This window comes from Cibotium barometz, chromosome 22 (genome assembly GCF_041138505.1).
Source record: "Cibotium barometz isolate CiBa-2024 chromosome 22, ASM4113850v1, whole genome shotgun sequence".
NCBI classification, from domain to species: Eukaryota; Viridiplantae; Streptophyta; class Polypodiopsida; order Cyatheales; family Cibotiaceae; genus Cibotium; species Cibotium barometz.
The window spans coordinates 48,084,661-48,102,398 of record NC_141067.1 but is presented as its reverse complement, the minus strand read 5'-3'; the positions used below and the strand labels follow the sequence as shown (position 1 = coordinate 48,102,398).

Sequence of the window (17,738 nt, the reverse complement as noted above, 5' to 3'; positions counted from 1 at the left end):
ACTCCTCTCAGGTCTAAACCATCTAAACTTTGGTTAGATTTTGTTAAAAGAATTGCTTCCTTTCTTAATTAAGTTCTCTTGTCTTTATGAGTTACCCATAGTGCTTAGTCGCATTCATTATGGCTAGTCTCATTATTCTTATATTAACACTTTGTGTGAGCTACTCTATGTGAGTGTTAATCTACCCTTATTTCTTAATTCGTTTGTCCACCATTAAGAAACCCTCTTGTTTTTAACATGTAGTAGATCATTAAGAACTATGTTTATGTATCTAAAGTCACACAATATATTTTTTTCCTTTCTTGTTTAAATAACTTTTTTATCTTCATTTATTTGCAATGGTTGTTAAAATAGTATTGGAGGTGCAAAGCTCTTACAACAAGGGAGAAAATAGACCACTTAAAGAATCTACAAAGGTACTCTTAGTACATATGAAAGTTTACTCAATAGTGCTAAAACTTTGGATATAGATTGCATATAATTTTTGCATGTGACACTTTTCTTAAAATCATGTGACACCTCCTCTTAAAACTTTTACAACTACATGTTGGGTGAGAGTCTCATGCCCTTGAATCTTCGTGAGATTGAAGATATTGAAAATAGAATGGTTATTGCACTTAACAAGATAAGAGAAAGAATGGTAAGTGTTGTTTACATTTTTTTACAAGTTTTATCTTTGAATGGTATGTGAAAATATTATTCAATATGGTAAAAATATCATTATTTTCTTAACGTTAAATTTTTTCTATGTTCAATGATGTAGGTGCAACTATTACAAGATGAAGCTCAAGAACTTTGTGAAAGGGTAAGATTTATAAATAATAATGAGATGACGAATATCATTTTCAATATTTGATATGTTTTATTTAATATTTAAACATTTTTTTGTTTAAATAAAATTATAAATTTAGCAAATAGAATTTTCATGAATAAATCTATAATAGAAACAAGTTAGTATTAATTGTATACTAATATAATAGACATAATAAGAACCACCATATTTACAACAAAATAACAGGCATAATAAGAGTCTACAAAATATAACAAGATTAAAATTTTAAGGCCTCTATTTGTAATAAAGTGAAATGGTCTCATATAATGAATAATGGACCCAAGGTCAATGGACCATGTCCATGGACAACACTTATGATAGTGTGAAAGGGGTGGTCATGTATATATGTCAAATAGGCTATATTTGGGGTACCTTTTGTTGATAACCAACATAATATAAGTCAATTGCTCTCTTTCTCTCTAAACCTAGGCTACTCATCCTAATCTAGGATAATTAGGTTAATCCAAGCCTAATATAGAAGCTCTTTTCTTTCATTGGTATAAGAGCTTAGTTTTTGATCCACTTGCTTCTTGGTTTCAGAGAAATTCTTGGATTTTTTTTTTGATCAAGAAGAGGGACATGGTGATCTTGATTGGGTGAATTTAATCTTCTTGATTCATTTTCTAAGCTTTTGGGGCTGTGCGTTTGCTAAGGACCAAATTTTGAGGAAGCCGCTCCTAATTTCAAATCCCAGGACCAAAATTGGGAAAAAATTCGCTAATCAAGATTAATGCTGATCCAAAAATGTTTTTCCCCTTTCCTCTTATTTCTTGCTTGATTTTTGAGTGATACAAGGCTTAAATCTCTAGTTAACAGCTTGGCATATCTTAGGGCTTTGACTTGCGAGGTAATAAGCTTCACAATGAGACTAGCTTTGGTAACCTTCATTGAGGATTTCTACCCGTGAGGGTGCTCGACAACTACGTGCATGTTCTCATCTATTGGAGCCAAATATCTACCATTGGAGCTTTTCATGACTTGTGGAAGGGATTTAACATTGATTGGATAGTATAATGGTGGAAAATGACATCTATACACTCCTTCTTCCTCATGGCAAACTCACACAGGTCGCCGCCAACAATGACTGAGAAAAAAATATCTAGAAAATCATGAGGTTCAAGCTTCATAAACCTTTCATAACCTCTCAAGCTTATTCCATAATGTCTTCTCTTCATGTTTGAAAGTTTGTTCGGGCTACAATTAGGCAAAAAATGGCTGTGTGTTTTCTTCTTAGGGTTTTTTTGAGAAGAGAGTGCATAATGTGGCCTAATTAAGTGCTAGCTAACATGCTAATCATGAGTAAAATTTGATTAATACTCTACATAAACCTTTAAATGAGCCTTGTCATGCTAAGATAGAAGGTTATTTATCAATTTGGGGCTTTCATAATAGAAACCTTGATTGCATGCAATTGGATAATTACTCATGCTATTCACTTGTATGGAGAGCTATATCATGCCAATTAAGGCCATATGCAATCATATGTCTTCAATTGAAGCATTAGGAGAACGCTAAGCAATATTTGGGTAATTTTCATCCATTTTCATCATTTCTTGGTAATTGAAGGTTTATATGGCTCAATCTATGGCATTGAGATCCTTATATGCACTACTACAGGTCATTGGAAAGTTTTAGATGCCATTCATAGCCATTTCCATGCTATGATATGTCACATGACATGTATGAATCATGCTATGGTTTCATATGAGCTTATGGGATGAATATGTATGCCATTGATCATGTTTGATGCAAGTGATATAAGGCATGCCATATGCTCTTGTGAAGAGGCACATGTTTTGAGAATTGTGGAGGGCAAGTGATTGAAGTTGTGTATCGGAAGACATGCTTTTGAATCTCCCCTTTGCAATCATCATCATCACCATTAAAATCTTGTATTGATTGATTGGCATGCATCTATAAGTTCCATTTGTAAGTGATCTACACTCTCATCAATTTCTAGGCTTTCATTTGATTCTTGCATAACTAGAAAGCTAGATATGTGGTGAGGGTACCTTGGAAATTAGGGAAAGAGGCCAATGATAGTGTGCCTTGAACTCACCATGCCATGAGTGCCATGGTAAAGTGGTACGGTGAGGGATTAGGTACAATGGTGGTGAAGAGTTGGCACAAGCCCTTGCTCTTGGATTTAAAAATTGAGTAAGGGGGTTGGAAGAGCTTGCTTGGGAGATTGGCAATCTTCAAAGAACTACATCGACCTCCAAGTGTTCTCAATGGATGTATTTTGATGGGCAAACACTGGATATAGTATTGCAAGTGAAATTTAATTGAGTTTACATTGAGATTTCATTGCAAATACAAAGGAGGCATTGTCAATTTTTTTGCAAAAGCACATATACAAGGCACTTGGGGTTGGATTTGGATGCACAAAGATGCAAATTTATGTGGTGCATGGTTTTAAATGGGTCCAAGACATTGCCAATGCAAAGGGAAAGTGTGGATAGCAATTGGAGACAATCTTGAAAGTTTTATACTGTGTTGCTAAAACCTAATTTAGTCCAGGATGGTTGGGGCTATTTTCAAGAGGTTTACATAGCTTTATTCTACTCTCTAAGGGCTCCATTTGGATCTCTCAATTTCTCAATTATGAGTTCGTCTCGGCAAGTCTCCCTGCGCGCCACAAGGCAAAACTGGTGCCTAGTCAAAAACAATGAATGAAGTTTGAGATTTGCGCATGTCGGGGCATTGTACATTCCATTAGCTCCCTGACAAACCAAAGGGTTCTTGATTTTGGCAACATTGACTTGATGAAACGGTAGTAGTTGTGACTCGTTAAAGGCGTCAAACAGAGGAATGTTGCCAATCAAATTTCGTCAAGGCATTGACATGGATGTGTAGGGCTAGCTTAAAGCATTTCATCAAGCTAAAGACTTTCAAAACCGCCTTCCATTTGATGAAGATTTGGCCACATTTGTGTTAAAGTTGACTTCTCCAAAAAATCAAAATAGAGAATAGTACAAGTTGACCAAGTCAAAGGCAACTACATAAGTGGATAGAGCATTGAAATACCCTCTATAGTTCCAAGGAACATTCAATTTGGATTTTGGGAACCCTTTCAAAAGACTTTTGAGCAATTAAGATGATGCCGAAGGCCAAACCCAAAAAAGGGAACTACAAGGAAGCTCTTAAGTATGAAGCGGGCACATAGGAAGCAAGACAAGAAGCAAGTTAGGATGCTCAAGGAGAAATGCAAGAATAAATTAGTGGAAATATCAAATGAAGGGGTGCATAAAGAGGCTAATTTTCCACAAATACCTTAAGAAGGCAGGGACATGAAAATGAACAACATGATGTATCTCATGAAAACTATGATTGAAAGGATGGACCAAAGATTTTAGTTCATGATGGTGGGACAGGTTTGAGTGTACGAGCAAGAAGTTGCATAATGGGATCACAATCTTGAGGAAAGATGTGGATAAAGGCAAAAAATCTTATGGTGGACCTATGTTGCATCCATATGCACCAAATCCTTTTCCACCAACAATGAGGCCACAAGCTTATGGGTATTTTGTGAAACCTTCACATGTAAATGCATTGCATAATCCTCAAGCTAGTATGCACCATATTGATGGGAATCATGGTCGTATTCTTAGAAAGGACAAGCTGCCTCCACCAATGATGCATCAAGGTGGAGCAAGTATGCCTGATATGACTACGCATGGTCCTATGAATGGGGTTTCATCAATGCAAGGGAGAAATGTGGACAAAAGCAAAGGCATAGTTTTGGATGAATCAATAGTGAATAGACAAAAGAAAAGGCATAGTTTTGGATGAATTAAGAGTGAATGGAAATCGGAATCATCCACACATGAGTGGTCATCACTTTGATGAGATGGGTCATCATCCTTCACACATGAGTGGTCATCACTTTGAGGAGATCGGTCATAATTTTAATGGGATGGAACCTAATCATAGTAGACCTCATCACTTCAATGGGTTCGGGGGCAATCATGTTAGACCATTTGAGCATAGACCGCATGTTCACCATTGAGGTGGTGATAGAGATGAGTTTAAGCGATTTAAGGACAAGTTGACTTTTACTAAGTTCAAGGGTGAAGGCTTAACCAATGAGGAGTTTGAAGAATGGATTGACAAGATGGAGCTTTACTTTGAAATTATCCATCTCGTAGTGATCGGTCCAAGTTCTTGTTTTCTACTTTGTATCTAGAAGGTTATGTCCATGCATGGCGGCATCACTTGAATACTCATGGCTATTTGATCACCACTTGGGAAGATTTCAAGAATGTGATGGAGAACCTTTGTTTTATCCCTTAATAGATCAAGGATGGTGGAGAAATGGGATGATCTCACTCAAACGGGCAATGTTAAGGATTATGTGCAAAAGTTCATGAAGTTCTCACTTCATTTGGAAGACTTGAGTGACAAGTACGAATTGAGGAAGTTTATCAAAGGGCTACAAAGCAGCGTCAAGGTTGATGTGGATGCTCAAAGCCATGAAACCATCAAGGAGGCCATGTTTCTTGTGGAGATCTATGAGGCAAAGTATACACATGCTAGTGGAGAAGGGCATGGGTTTAGCGCTGATATTGGCGCTTCAACTTTGGGAAAATCTTAAAGTGGAGTTGCTTATGACACGGGTCATCCTAGATTCCCAACCATCTATGGAAGAGGTGGAAGAAGAAATTTCAGATTTGGTAACTATTTTCCTCGCCCTCAGAATGTTAATGGGAAGCAAGTTGATGCGAGAGCATCCACCAAGAGAGGTTATTGGGGAAGACTGTATTAATAGTTTTAAGGACAAAGGTTTGTGCTTCAAGTGTGGTGACAAATGGAACAAGGATCATTCAAAGGTTTGTAAGGCCAAGAAGATGACCCTAAGTATGATTCTCACACCAAACCCTACCATGAAGACATTAAGGAGGATGTGGATGAATATGAGGAGTATTTTGAAGATAACAAAAATGAAGTTGAAGATGTAGAAAAGGATGGTGAATTCCCCTTTGACTTGGGGGAGATGACTACTATGATGATGGGTTACCATTGCCTATGTGTGCTTATCATGACAAGGACAATATGGCTACCCTCTGCAATATCTCAACTGATGCCTATGTTGGTTGTAAAGGGGAAAATACATTCAGGTTGAAGGCGTAAATTAATGGAAGGGTGGCACATGTTTTGATTGATATTGGAAGCACGCATAGATTTATTAACACCAAATCCATGTGTAGTCTCAAATTATAGCCCATAGCTTTATCTTTGTGGCATGAAGTTCAAATGGATAATGGAGCAAAGATGGATTTCACAATGGTATGCAAAGATGTGAGGTTGATTCTCACAAATTATTATACTTGCAAGGCTGATTTACTTGTATTGGATATGGGTCCCATTGACATTGTTTTGGATACAATTGGTTTAGCAGCTCTTGGGTTGTTTCACATGAATTTCTAGAAAGGGTATATGAGTTTCATGCATGGAAACCATGAGGTTACATTGATCAAAAATCATGTGCTAAGTATTAAGATGATCAATGCAACACAACTCAAGAGGCGACGAAAGGACATCAGATGTATATATGTTTTTTAGCTTTGCAAGGAAGAAAGCAATGAGGAAAAGGGTGACATTATGCATAAAGGTGTGAAGGAATCGTTAAAGGAGTATGAAAATGTGTTCCAAATGCCAAAGTGCTGCCAGCCAAAAAAGGGAGGTGGATCATGGAATAGAACTTGAGCCGCATACCTAACTCCTTAAAAACCACCTTATATAGATTGTCAAAAGTGGAGAAGGATGAAGTGGCAAAGCAACTACAAGAGCTTATGGAAATGGGATGGGTTACTCCTAGCCAATCACTTTTTTCATCACTCGTACTCTTGGTCAAGAAGTGGCACTTTTTGCATGTGTGTGGACTATAGGGATTTGAATAAATCTACAATCAATAATAGATTCTTTATTCCATGAATTGATGATTTGCTTGATAAGTACAAAGGTGCTTATTTCTTCTCCAATATTTATTTGAAATCATGCTATCACCAATTAAGAATCAAGGAGTGTGATGAGTACAAAATGGCATTTTGGACCAAGAGAGGTCTTTACAATTATTTGGTTATAACGTTTGGGGGGTTGTGCAATGCACCAGCAACATTTCAAGCCCTAATGAACAAGGTGCTTGTACCTTTTCTCTACAAATGGGTGCTTGTATTCTTCAATGATATCTTGATATATAGCAAAGGGGAGAAGGAGAACTTAATGCATGTAAGGGCTGTTTTGGATGCTTTAAGAGCCAATAACTTGTATGCAAAGGAGAGCAAATGTATATTTATGTGGATCCTAATAAGGTTGAGTGTGTTAAAAATCAACCCATGCCTACAAATACCACTCAATTAAGGGGATTCTTAGGCCTTTCATCATTTTATAGGAGGGTCATTAAGAGGTATGCTCATATTACCTCTCCTCTTATTGAGAAGCTTAAGGAAGTACCTTCCTTTTGGAATGCTATAGCCGATAAGAGCTTCCAAGAGCTTAAGGAAATGCTCACATCAGCCCCTATACTTGTATTTCCAGACTCCATGAATCCATATGTGGTTCAAGCCGATGCATGTAAAAGAGGCATTGGGGCTGTTTTGTTCCAAGATCACATAGTGATTGCATTTGAGAGCCAAAAGCTTAATGAGAAAGAAATAGTTATGCATGTGAGCTGGGGGGTGGGTGGCTAGGGTTGTGGAGTTTCATAAAATCTTGGAGCTCATTGATGTCCTCAGAGCTTGTGCTAGGATATTCGATATGTAATTTATAAAAAGTGTAGAGGACATTGGTTAACATTGATTCTAAATGTTTGTAGATATTATGGTATAGTTTTAGAAAAACAAAAGGGTGATATAAAGAAGACTCACATAAGTTTAAGTGCTGGTGAGTATTGTAGACTTCTAGCTAGCCATGGCTTATAATCCATTGATAACTTTGTGCTACCACCTTGTAGTTGGCAAGTGTTTTGGGAATATCATCTAGAACAAACATGTTTAAGTTTTTGACACTTTTGTCCAAGATTTTAGAGTTTTGGAGTACCCAACACCAACTACAAAGGTTTAGCACAATAGGGTGCAATGGATAAAAGTAACTATCTTGTGGATTAGTTAAAACTACATCCCCCCGTAAAATTCCCATAATGAGAGTGGGATCAGTATCATGCTCAGTATTTTGTTTGATGAGGGTTGGTTCACCTAGGCTTAGGTCCTCAGACAGATTTATATCATATTGAAGCAATGAGAGGGCTAGTGTAGACAGAACAAGAGTAAGAGTTTGAGGAGGGGCCCGATGAGTTACTGGCAATCCGAGGCTTGCTCAAGGAGTAGGCACATTTCATTTGTAGGCTCTTGTCTTTGACTTCGGTCATGTATGGCTAGTTGTCGCTCCAATTCTTGTACATGGGAGTCATTAGTGCTGAGGAGGCCTGATGTGGTTGTTTCTCCAACCATTCGTGCAGCATCCAACTCCTCAAAGCACCTTGCTGCTTCCTCTTGCACCTCCGTTTCCTGAGCTTTTGTGATTCTTTGAAGTCTTTCAGGGGTAGCCAGTCTTTAACTGTCTTGTAAAACTGTTGGGTGACTTGCGCCATTGCCTCGTTGTGTGCAATCACCATTCTCTACATCTTAGCTTGTCTATTCTATTTCTTGTTACAGGTGGGTAGCTCTACTTTTTGTTTCCTTCAAACTTAAGGATAGCATTTGGATCTCGCTTTGTAGCTCCTCTTCTTTGGCTAGGGATGTATGCTAGAGCTCATGTGCCTGTTGGGCATGAATGGCTGTTAGCTCATGGTTATGGGTAACTTCCTTTTGAAGTTTCTCTTTAGCTTGCTCGCCTTGCGCTTTCAGATCCGTATTCTCTTTAGTTCTTTGGACAATAGCTTGGTTGAGAACCAAATTATTGTTTTCCAATGCTTGGGCCTCTTGCTCCTTGGGTTGCCTTGAAACTCTTCATGATCACATCTCTATGTGTGGTGTGAGACCCCTCTGCCGGATTCCCGGTTGCTAGTAGCGAAAGTAGCTTCCTCTTGTCGGGGCTGTTGAGATTCAAGCTCGATGTCAGTGTGATTCAGTGTGAGCCAGCTATGCTATGTGCTGGCACATTAGGTAGGAACATGTGTGAGATATAAATGACCGCGTGTCGAGCTGGTCATAGTGTGTGGACATTAGCTAGGGTTAGTAGAGTGTGGACACAACTCATTGTGTGTTGTGTGGATTATGGATTAGTGCATTATGCTTTGTGTGAGTGTGGACATGGCTTCCCTCTATGGTTAGGGTTTGCAATATACATTAGGGTTTGCTCCTGTGTGTGTGTCTCCTCCTCCTCTATCGTTCTTTCAACATGGTATCAGAGCCTTGTGTTGTTTATTAGGGTTTATGAGTGAGTGAGTGAAGAGGGAGAAGAAGCTGTGAAAAGAAGCTGTGAAGCTTGCCATTGGAGCTGTGAAGCTTGGAGCACACCAAATACTATCAGATCTGAGAGCTTGGCCTACCGGGTAAGGTCTTCTAAACATCCTTGAGCGGATTGCAGGTGAAACAGGCAAAAGCAAAGTTTTTTAGAGCAAATCAAAGCAAAGCAAAATTCTAGTTTTTGAAGCTTTCCATTAAAGCTTGGGAACATTGATGTATGGTGGAAATACATGTAAATCTGGCAAAGCAAACATGTACCTAACAATGAGGGATGTATTGGCAACCCATGTGCAAGCCTTGAACAAATTTTGGAGCAATTTGGATGTATTTAATTGAGTGGAAAACTCTGGTTTTTGAGCTCTCACAAAACAGTGAAAAAGAAGCCCAAAATTGAAGCATTTGGAGTGTGATTTTGGCTCAAATCCAACCATTGGTGGATTGCACACATACCTAGGTGTCTTGGGCACTTGTAGCACTCATCAATTATCATCATAAAGCTTCCCAAAGGGCCCTACAGCAGGCGGCGCAGTCCATACAGAGAAAACATAGCATTTTTCTGGTTTTTGCCTACGAGGAGGTCAATTTCTCATTGGGTGCTTGGTTCCTTCCACAATCTCTTTAGCAATTGGATGCTTTACACCTTGTAGAAGAGGGCTACATGATTTGTTTGGTCAATGATGCTTAATTGAGCTGGGAATGAGCTGATTAAAACAGGCTGTCCATTGGTTGAAGAGAAACAGAGCATTTTAATTGAGCAATTAATCTTTGGTGTTTTACAATTGGACAAATTCCTCTTACATGGACTTGATGGACACTATTTCTAAGCCAATGAATGCCTGGTTGCTCAATTTGGTGAAATATTGAAGAAATTAGAGCCAAATCATTACTGGTTTTTCTGGTTTTTTTGGTTTTTCCAAAAACAAAAAAAGGGGTTTTCAAAAATTGATATGTACACATGTCAGATGGTGTTGATACTCAACATTGAGGTTGATTAGGTGTCAATGCAAGTTGCCTATACTTGATTGCACAAATATATTGCGATTTGGAGCCTTGGAAGGCGTGTCAATTCAGGGTACCCCGCACTGAGTGAGTCAGTTCATCTTGGATGATTACAGGTTGATTTCCTACATCAAATTTGGAGTTTGTTGGCTATCTTGGAGTATCTGGAACATTCATTGGAGTGTGGTTGAGCTGAGGAAGGCTCATTTATAGATTTGAAGTGTGCGGAAGGTGTACGCATTGAGCAACATGTCGGACAATCCAGTTGAGATTGTTGGTGAAAAGCTGGATAGGAAGAACTTCCAGGCATGGAAGTACAGGATAAAGAGTTTCTTGAAAGGAAAAGGATTTTGGAATCTCATTACAGGTGCTGAGCCAGAGCCTGAGTTACCTCGGCAACCTACACAGCAGCAGCTTATTGCTCATAAGCAATGGTCAGAGAGAGCATTCAAAGTGCTGCATTATTTGTCTATATGCATTTCTGCTGCTATGCTCATATACATTCAGGATGCTGAGAATCCCAAAGATGCATGGGATACTTTGGTCAAGATGTTTGATACAGATACGAGTGCTCGCAAGTCTCAATTGCGATAGCAGATACACAATGTGAAAAGGAATAAAAGGAGCATACATGATTATGTGCAAGAAATCAAGAAGTTTGCAGATGCATTGGCCACAATAAATGCCCCCATGCCTGATGATGATTTGGTGGATATTACCTTGCGTGGTCTTGGCAAGGAATACAAATCTTTTGATACATCTATCTCAGTGAGGAGTACAGGTCTACCCGACTTCGATGAGTTGGTTTCACTCTTATTGGTTGAGGAAATCAAGCTCAGTGATTCATTTCTGGATGCATCTACTAGCTATGATGATGGCAGAAATCAGGCTTTCTACTCGCAAAGAGGTTTTAGAGGCAGGGGGAGATTCGCATCACGTGGACGTGGTGGTAATGGTCATGGATGGTAGGATAGACCTCCACAACAGAATTTTCAGCCTTCATATGGTGCTCGAGGTGGACGTGGATATGCACCTCAGCGAGGCAGAGGTACCCCCCGTGGAAGAGGACGTTGGCAAGGCCAACAAAATTCTATGCAAGGTGTGGAATGCCATTATTGTGGCAAATATGGTCATATGGCGAGAGATTTCTTTCGCAAACAGAATGATTTGAGAGGGGGAAGAGCACAACGTGGTGGTCATTATGGTGGAAACTATGCACAACATGGTGGTAACTATGCATCAAGTAGCAATGATGGAACTGCAAATCATTTGTTTGCCATGAAGCATGTTGTGGGTTCTATGACAACAAATGCTGAGAATGATGATACATGGTATATGGACTCAGGAGCATCAAACCATATGACATGTCACGATGAATGGTTTGAGCACATGAAGCCTATGGATGTAAAAGGCTTTGTGGAAACAGGTGATGATACCCAGCATGTCATTACACATGTTGGAAGTGTACCATTGGTCATGCACAATGGTCAGACAAAGTCTATGTCAGATGTGCTGTATGTGCCTTCGATCACTAAAAGCTTGGCCTCAGTTGGTCAAATGGTGGAACAGGGATTACAGGTTCGCTTCAATGAGTATGGATGCTTTGTTGAAGACTTCAAACATGGATGTGGAGTGATTGCTAAAGGCAAGAAAGAAGGAAGACTGTTTAAGCTGGATGCTGGAATTCCTGAGCTAAAATCAGCCATGTTCTCAAAGAGCAGGAATGTGGTACAGGATATTGATATGTGGCATAAGAGGATTGGACATGTCAATATACAGAGATTAAAGAACATGCAAACAAGAGGCATTGTCAATGGATTGCCTAGGTTCAAATATGATGGACATATGCATGTTTGTGAAGCCTGTCAGTTTGGGAAGCAGGCAAGATTGAGGTTTCCTAGAGAAGGAAATATGAGTAACAGGCCACTTGAGATCGTACATAGTGATGTATGGGGTCCTGCACAAAACCCATCTATCAAAGGCAGTTTATACTATGTTACATTCATAGATGATTTCAGCATGATGACATGGATATACTTTCTCAAAGAGAAGAGTGAAGTGTTGGAAAAATTCATGGATTTCAAAGCTTTTGCAGAAAAGCAGTATGGCTGTTGGATTAAATGTCTCAGGACAGATGGAGGTGGTGAATACACCTCAAAAGCTTTTGAGCATTTCTTGAGGAAGCATGGAATAAGGAGACAATTGACTTGCAGGTATACACCTCAGCAGAATGGTGTAGCTGAGAGAAAGAATAGAGTCATATGTGAAGTGGCAAGGGCGATGCTTAATGAAAAGAGCATGCCAGATTACTATTGGGCAGAAGCATGTGCTACTGCAGTATATATATTGAACAAAACACCTACAGCAGCCATTCATGGAAGCACGCCAGAGATGCGGCTCACAGGTTACAAGCCAGCCATTGGACATCTTAAAGTTTTGGATGCATAGCTTATGTGCGTGTGCCTGATGAAAGAAGAAGGAAGTTGGATCCTAAGGCAGAGAAATGTATATTTGTTGGATATGCACAGGATCGAAAGGCCTACAAGTGTTATAATCCACAAACTAGACAAGTGGTCATCTCACGTGATGTGGTGTTTGATGAGCTTGCTAGTTGGTATAAAGCAAAAGATGAGGGTGTTATTGAGTCACTTGAGGCTGATGTGCATGTGAACTTGCCACCACAAGCAAGTTCTAGTTCTACTACTATGTCTGGGCCAGTAGCAGAAGCTGAGAGTAGCAGTGTACGTCCATGGTCAGGACGTTTGAGGCATGAGAGTGTGAGCATTGGGAGTAGTGCTATGGATAAAGGCAAAAAGAAAGTCGAAGGAATTGGAATCACAGGTTATGAGTCATCTAGTTCTGAGAGTTTGGATGAGGAGCTTGGCATACCTGTTTTACGCACACCTTGTGCTAGGCAGGATAGATATGTGCCACCACATGCTAGAGTTACAGGTGTACAGAGTGACCCGCAGGCATTGCGGAGATCCCAGAGAGTCAGATATCCTGTTGGCAGATTGACATACAGAGATTTTGCTATGCACTATGCATATATGACATCTATGGTGAAGCATGTGGAACCTACATGCTATACAGAGGCTATTGGAGAGCATGTATGGGAAAAAGCAATGGATGTGGAGATGGACGCATTGGTCCATAATGATACATGGGACTTGGTTGCATTACCAAAGGACAAGAATGTTATTGGATGTAAATGGGTTTATAAAGTGAAGTGCAAATCTGATGATTCTATTGAGAGACATAAAGCAAGATTGGTAGCAAAGGGTTATGCACAGACCCAAGGATTGGATTATGATGAGACGTTTAGTCCAGTGGCTAAGATGGGCACAGTGAGAGCAGTCATTGCTATGGCTGCAGCTAATGGCTGGGAAATGCATCAGATGGATGTTAAGAATGCATTTCTGGAGATCTACAAGAGGAAGTGTACATGGCACAGCCAGAAGGGTATGTACACCCTAGATATCCCACTCACGTATGCAGGTTGAAAAAGGCATTGTATGGTCTGAAGCAAGCACCTCGTGCTTGAAGTGATAAGATGAGCAGATATCTTATCTCACTTGGTTTTCAGATTTCTACAGCAGATTCTTCACTCTATGTGAAGAATACACAGCATGGGATTGTTTTACTAGTCATCTATGTGGATGACTTGATTATCACACGTGATCATGGTGCAGATGTGATGCATGTCAAGAAAGCTTTGAGTGGGCAATTTGACATGAAAGATCTTGGTGAGTTGAGATATTTCCTTGGAATTAAAGTGGTGAAAGATCATGCAGGTACTTGGTTAGTACAGCGCCAATATGCATTGGATATGTTGGCAAAGTATGGCATGACAGGGTGTAAGCCTATGAGTACACCATTGGAGCAAAATGTGAAGTTGCGGGCTGATTATGGCGAGGAATTGGATGATCCTTCTATGTACAGGAAGATGGTTGGTAGTCTCATATACATGACTATCACACGCCCGGACTTGAGTTATGCCGTGGGGCTAGTCAGTCAGTTTATGCAGAGCCCCAGGAAACCACATTTGGATGCAGTGAGACGCATCATGAGATATGTGAAGACCACAGCACATTATGGTTTATTTTATGAGAGTGGTAAAAGCTTGGACATACATGGCTACACAGATGCTGATTGGGCAGGTAGTGCATATGACAGGAGGTCTACTAGTGGATATGCTTTTACACTTGGAAGTGCTGTGGTGAGTTGGAGTAGCAAAAAGCAACCTACAGTTGCTTTATCCAGTACAGAGGCTGAGTACAGGGGTGCAGCCATTGCTACTTGTGAGGCTATATGGTTAAAGAGTCTCTTGATAGAATTATGTGAGCCTCTTGATGGCAAAGTTGTCATTCATTGTGACAACATGAGCAGTATACAGTTGGCAAAGAATCCAGTGTTTCATGCGAGGACCAAACACATAGAGGTCCATTATCACTTTGTCAAAGAAAAGGTGCTGGATGGTACAGTTGATCTTCACTATGTGAAGACTGATGAGCAAGTGGCAGACATCTTTACGAAGCCACTTAGCAGGGAGAAGTTTGAGTACTTCCGGACTATGTTGGGAGTACATGGGATGAGCTTGAGGGGGAGTGTTGAGAGTGTTGATATCCCAAGCTCATCTACATCTTCATTGGCAGTACATAATGAGCTTGAGAGGGGCTGTTGAGATTCAAGCTCGATGTCAGTGTGATTCAGTGTGAGCCAGCTATGCTATGTGCTGGCAGATTAGGTAGGAACATGTGTGAGACATAAATGACTGCGTGTCCAGCTGGTCATAGTGTGTGGACATTAGCTAGGGTTAGTAGAGTGTGGACACAACTCATTGTGTGTTGTGTGGATTATGGATTAGTGCATTATGCTTTGTGTGAGTGTGGACATGGCTTCCCTCTATGGTTAGGGTTTGCAATATACATTAGGGTTTGCTCCTGTGTGTGTGTCTCCTCCTCCTCTACCGTTCTTTCAACAGGGGCAGGGTTTCCCACTTGTTAGGTGGGAACCTAACTTAGAATAAGGGTGGATACCAAGAGGCACACGAGTAGGTGCAAAGGGAGAATTGAAGAGGTGTGCACAAGGCCTACTAAAGAGGAGGTGCTAACCATTGTAATCATCGGGCATTCAGTTCATAATTCAGTTATGGCTTGGGATGTATGGATAATCTCTCTCTCTTTCTTTCTATCTCTCGATCTCTGTGTATGAGCATAGTCTCATTAAGTGTGTGTGTGTGTGTCAATACGCTTAACACATGGCGACCACGATGTGCAGAATCTTCTTCCTTTGGTGAAGAAGGGAGAAACCGTCTGTGTGCTCAGAAACACGAAGCCACTCTCTCTTTCTCTCTCTGTGGTGATTGCAGTGCAGATCATGATGAGAATGGCAAATTCTTTGCGGTCAGTTTCAGTCCGAGTCAGTTTAAGTTCATACTCAATGCGGCTGTGAATGGCAACTACTCCGCAACATGCTGTGGATCTTTCCCCTCAATGCGGTTGGATGCCAGTAGTAGTAGCAACAAACAATGTGTGGTCCCACACTATTGCGGTGTGGAGGCAGACTGTTTTGTGATGGCCGGCGAAGGGCAGTGCAAGGATGCTACATGTTTCTGTCAATACTCTTAACACCACTCAGGGCCTCATCCTCGCATGTCCGGACACGAGACTAATGTGGTGGTCATTTCGAAACCGAATCTGGGAAAATTTCCCTTGCCCGAAAAACGAGGACGATTCTACCTTTTTGATTTTCTTAACAAATTTTCTAATAGGGTCAAGAGACTACTATCCTTCACCTGATCAAACCAGATAGAAGGAAAACTATCACTGACTTAGTTTGAAGAAATCAACGCTTTTTTCCTAACCTAAATTAGGCATAGCCGTTGATCTAATCATTTGAGGAAATCAACTATTTTTTCCTAACCGAAGTCAGGCACATCCATTGATCTATTCATTTGAGAAATTCTTCAGGTTTTTATTTAACTACTCAAATTCTAAGCGTATTCCTATTATTATTTTTTAATTATTAAAACTCCATTGATTCTAGTTGGCCCATGGGTTAGCCACCACCCAACCACTAGAATCGGGAGAACCAGACAATTACTCACCCACCCATAATTGAATGTGTTTCTTAACTTTTGCTTTCGAATACAAAAACGCACACACTCCTCTAAAACTTTAACATATAAAATAATCCATTGACAAACAATTATTGGTTACAGATGTCATAACTCAAAAATTCCATCGAGCCCCTCGTTTCTAAAAAAAATAGTATCACTCTGGACTCTTCGTTGAGACCAACTGGTGAGCAACAAAGGAGATCTAGTAATAGATTACAATAATCATTTCATCCATCATACATATCTTCCACGACATACGCATAAGTGTCATAGACATTTGCGAGCCCGTGCATCTCCTGGTCAGAACCCTCCAAGATCCTCCTTAGGTGTCTTGGCACTTCACTCAAGGACTACTTCATCGGCCCTCGCCCATCGTAGTACTGGAAGTGCACCGTTTTTCAACCATATTGAGGCTTTTCCGCGTGAGCCGTCCTTTGAACACTCCCTGCCAGCTGTTGCAACCGAACTTCCCTTAGAAAAACATATACCAAATGCTCTCTCCTGGCGTAAGACACTTCTTTAAGAAAACAAGGTTTCTAAGCAAGTTTTCAGTTTGATTTTCTTTTGAATACAAGGAGTATTTCTTGAATCAGTATCCCTAAAACTTCTTGATCGGAATTCCGAATTTCATACCAAAATTTCTCGAATTCTATAACCCTAATCTACAGATCAATTCGAAGGGTCTCAAACTTAGTTTCAGATTTGGTGAGAGTTTTGAGTGTACTTTTCTAAACTGGTCACACTTTCTTTCCTCGAAACTGACGAAAGAGTTTGGTCTTGGTCATAGTCTGATTCAAGGTTCAAGTCGGATAAGATTTTTTCTAAACTATCTTTCTCGAAAAGGTTTTAATTCAGTTACTATTTTACTGAATTTCTTTCTTTGAATATTCACTTAACTGATTTCTAAATTAGTTACGAATTCCAATGAGGAATAAATTAATCATTTATCTGAATATTTCGATCTCGATAGATTTCTTGAATTTTTTTTTAATCCGTGTGAATATAAAACGATAGAAATTTCTCTCTTAGAGTATTTAGTTATTTATTTATCAAATACTCATAGAATTTAAGAGAATTCTAAGTTTGATATCAAAATTCTTTATGCATCTATTTATGCATAAAAATCAACTTCAATTGGAAGAACACTATTATATATATATATATCCTTTTATGCATCTTTCTATGCATAGAAATCAATTTTAAAAAGAATAACACTTTTGTAATAAAAAAATTACTTTATGCATCTCTCTATGCATAGAAATCAAATTTAATAAGAATAACACTTTTATAAAAAAAAATCCATTATGCATCTTTCTATACATAATGGGGCATGAAATTACAAAAAAATTTCACGCCGTGAAGAGAAGGTTTCACGTCATGA

The 17,738-nt window shown here is 39.6% G+C and overlaps 1 long non-coding RNA gene across 1 annotated transcript; it reads left to right on the top strand.

The window, feature by feature from the left end:
• Window positions 1-547: 547 nt before the first annotated feature.
• LOC147626677 (uncharacterized) lies at window positions 548-1,432 on the top strand. The gene is made up of 3 exons (XR_015268636.1): window positions 548-640; window positions 764-805; window positions 1,373-1,432. It is a non-coding gene; the product is annotated as an uncharacterized LOC147626677 (long non-coding RNA).
• Window positions 1,433-17,738: the final 16,306 nt, after the last annotated feature.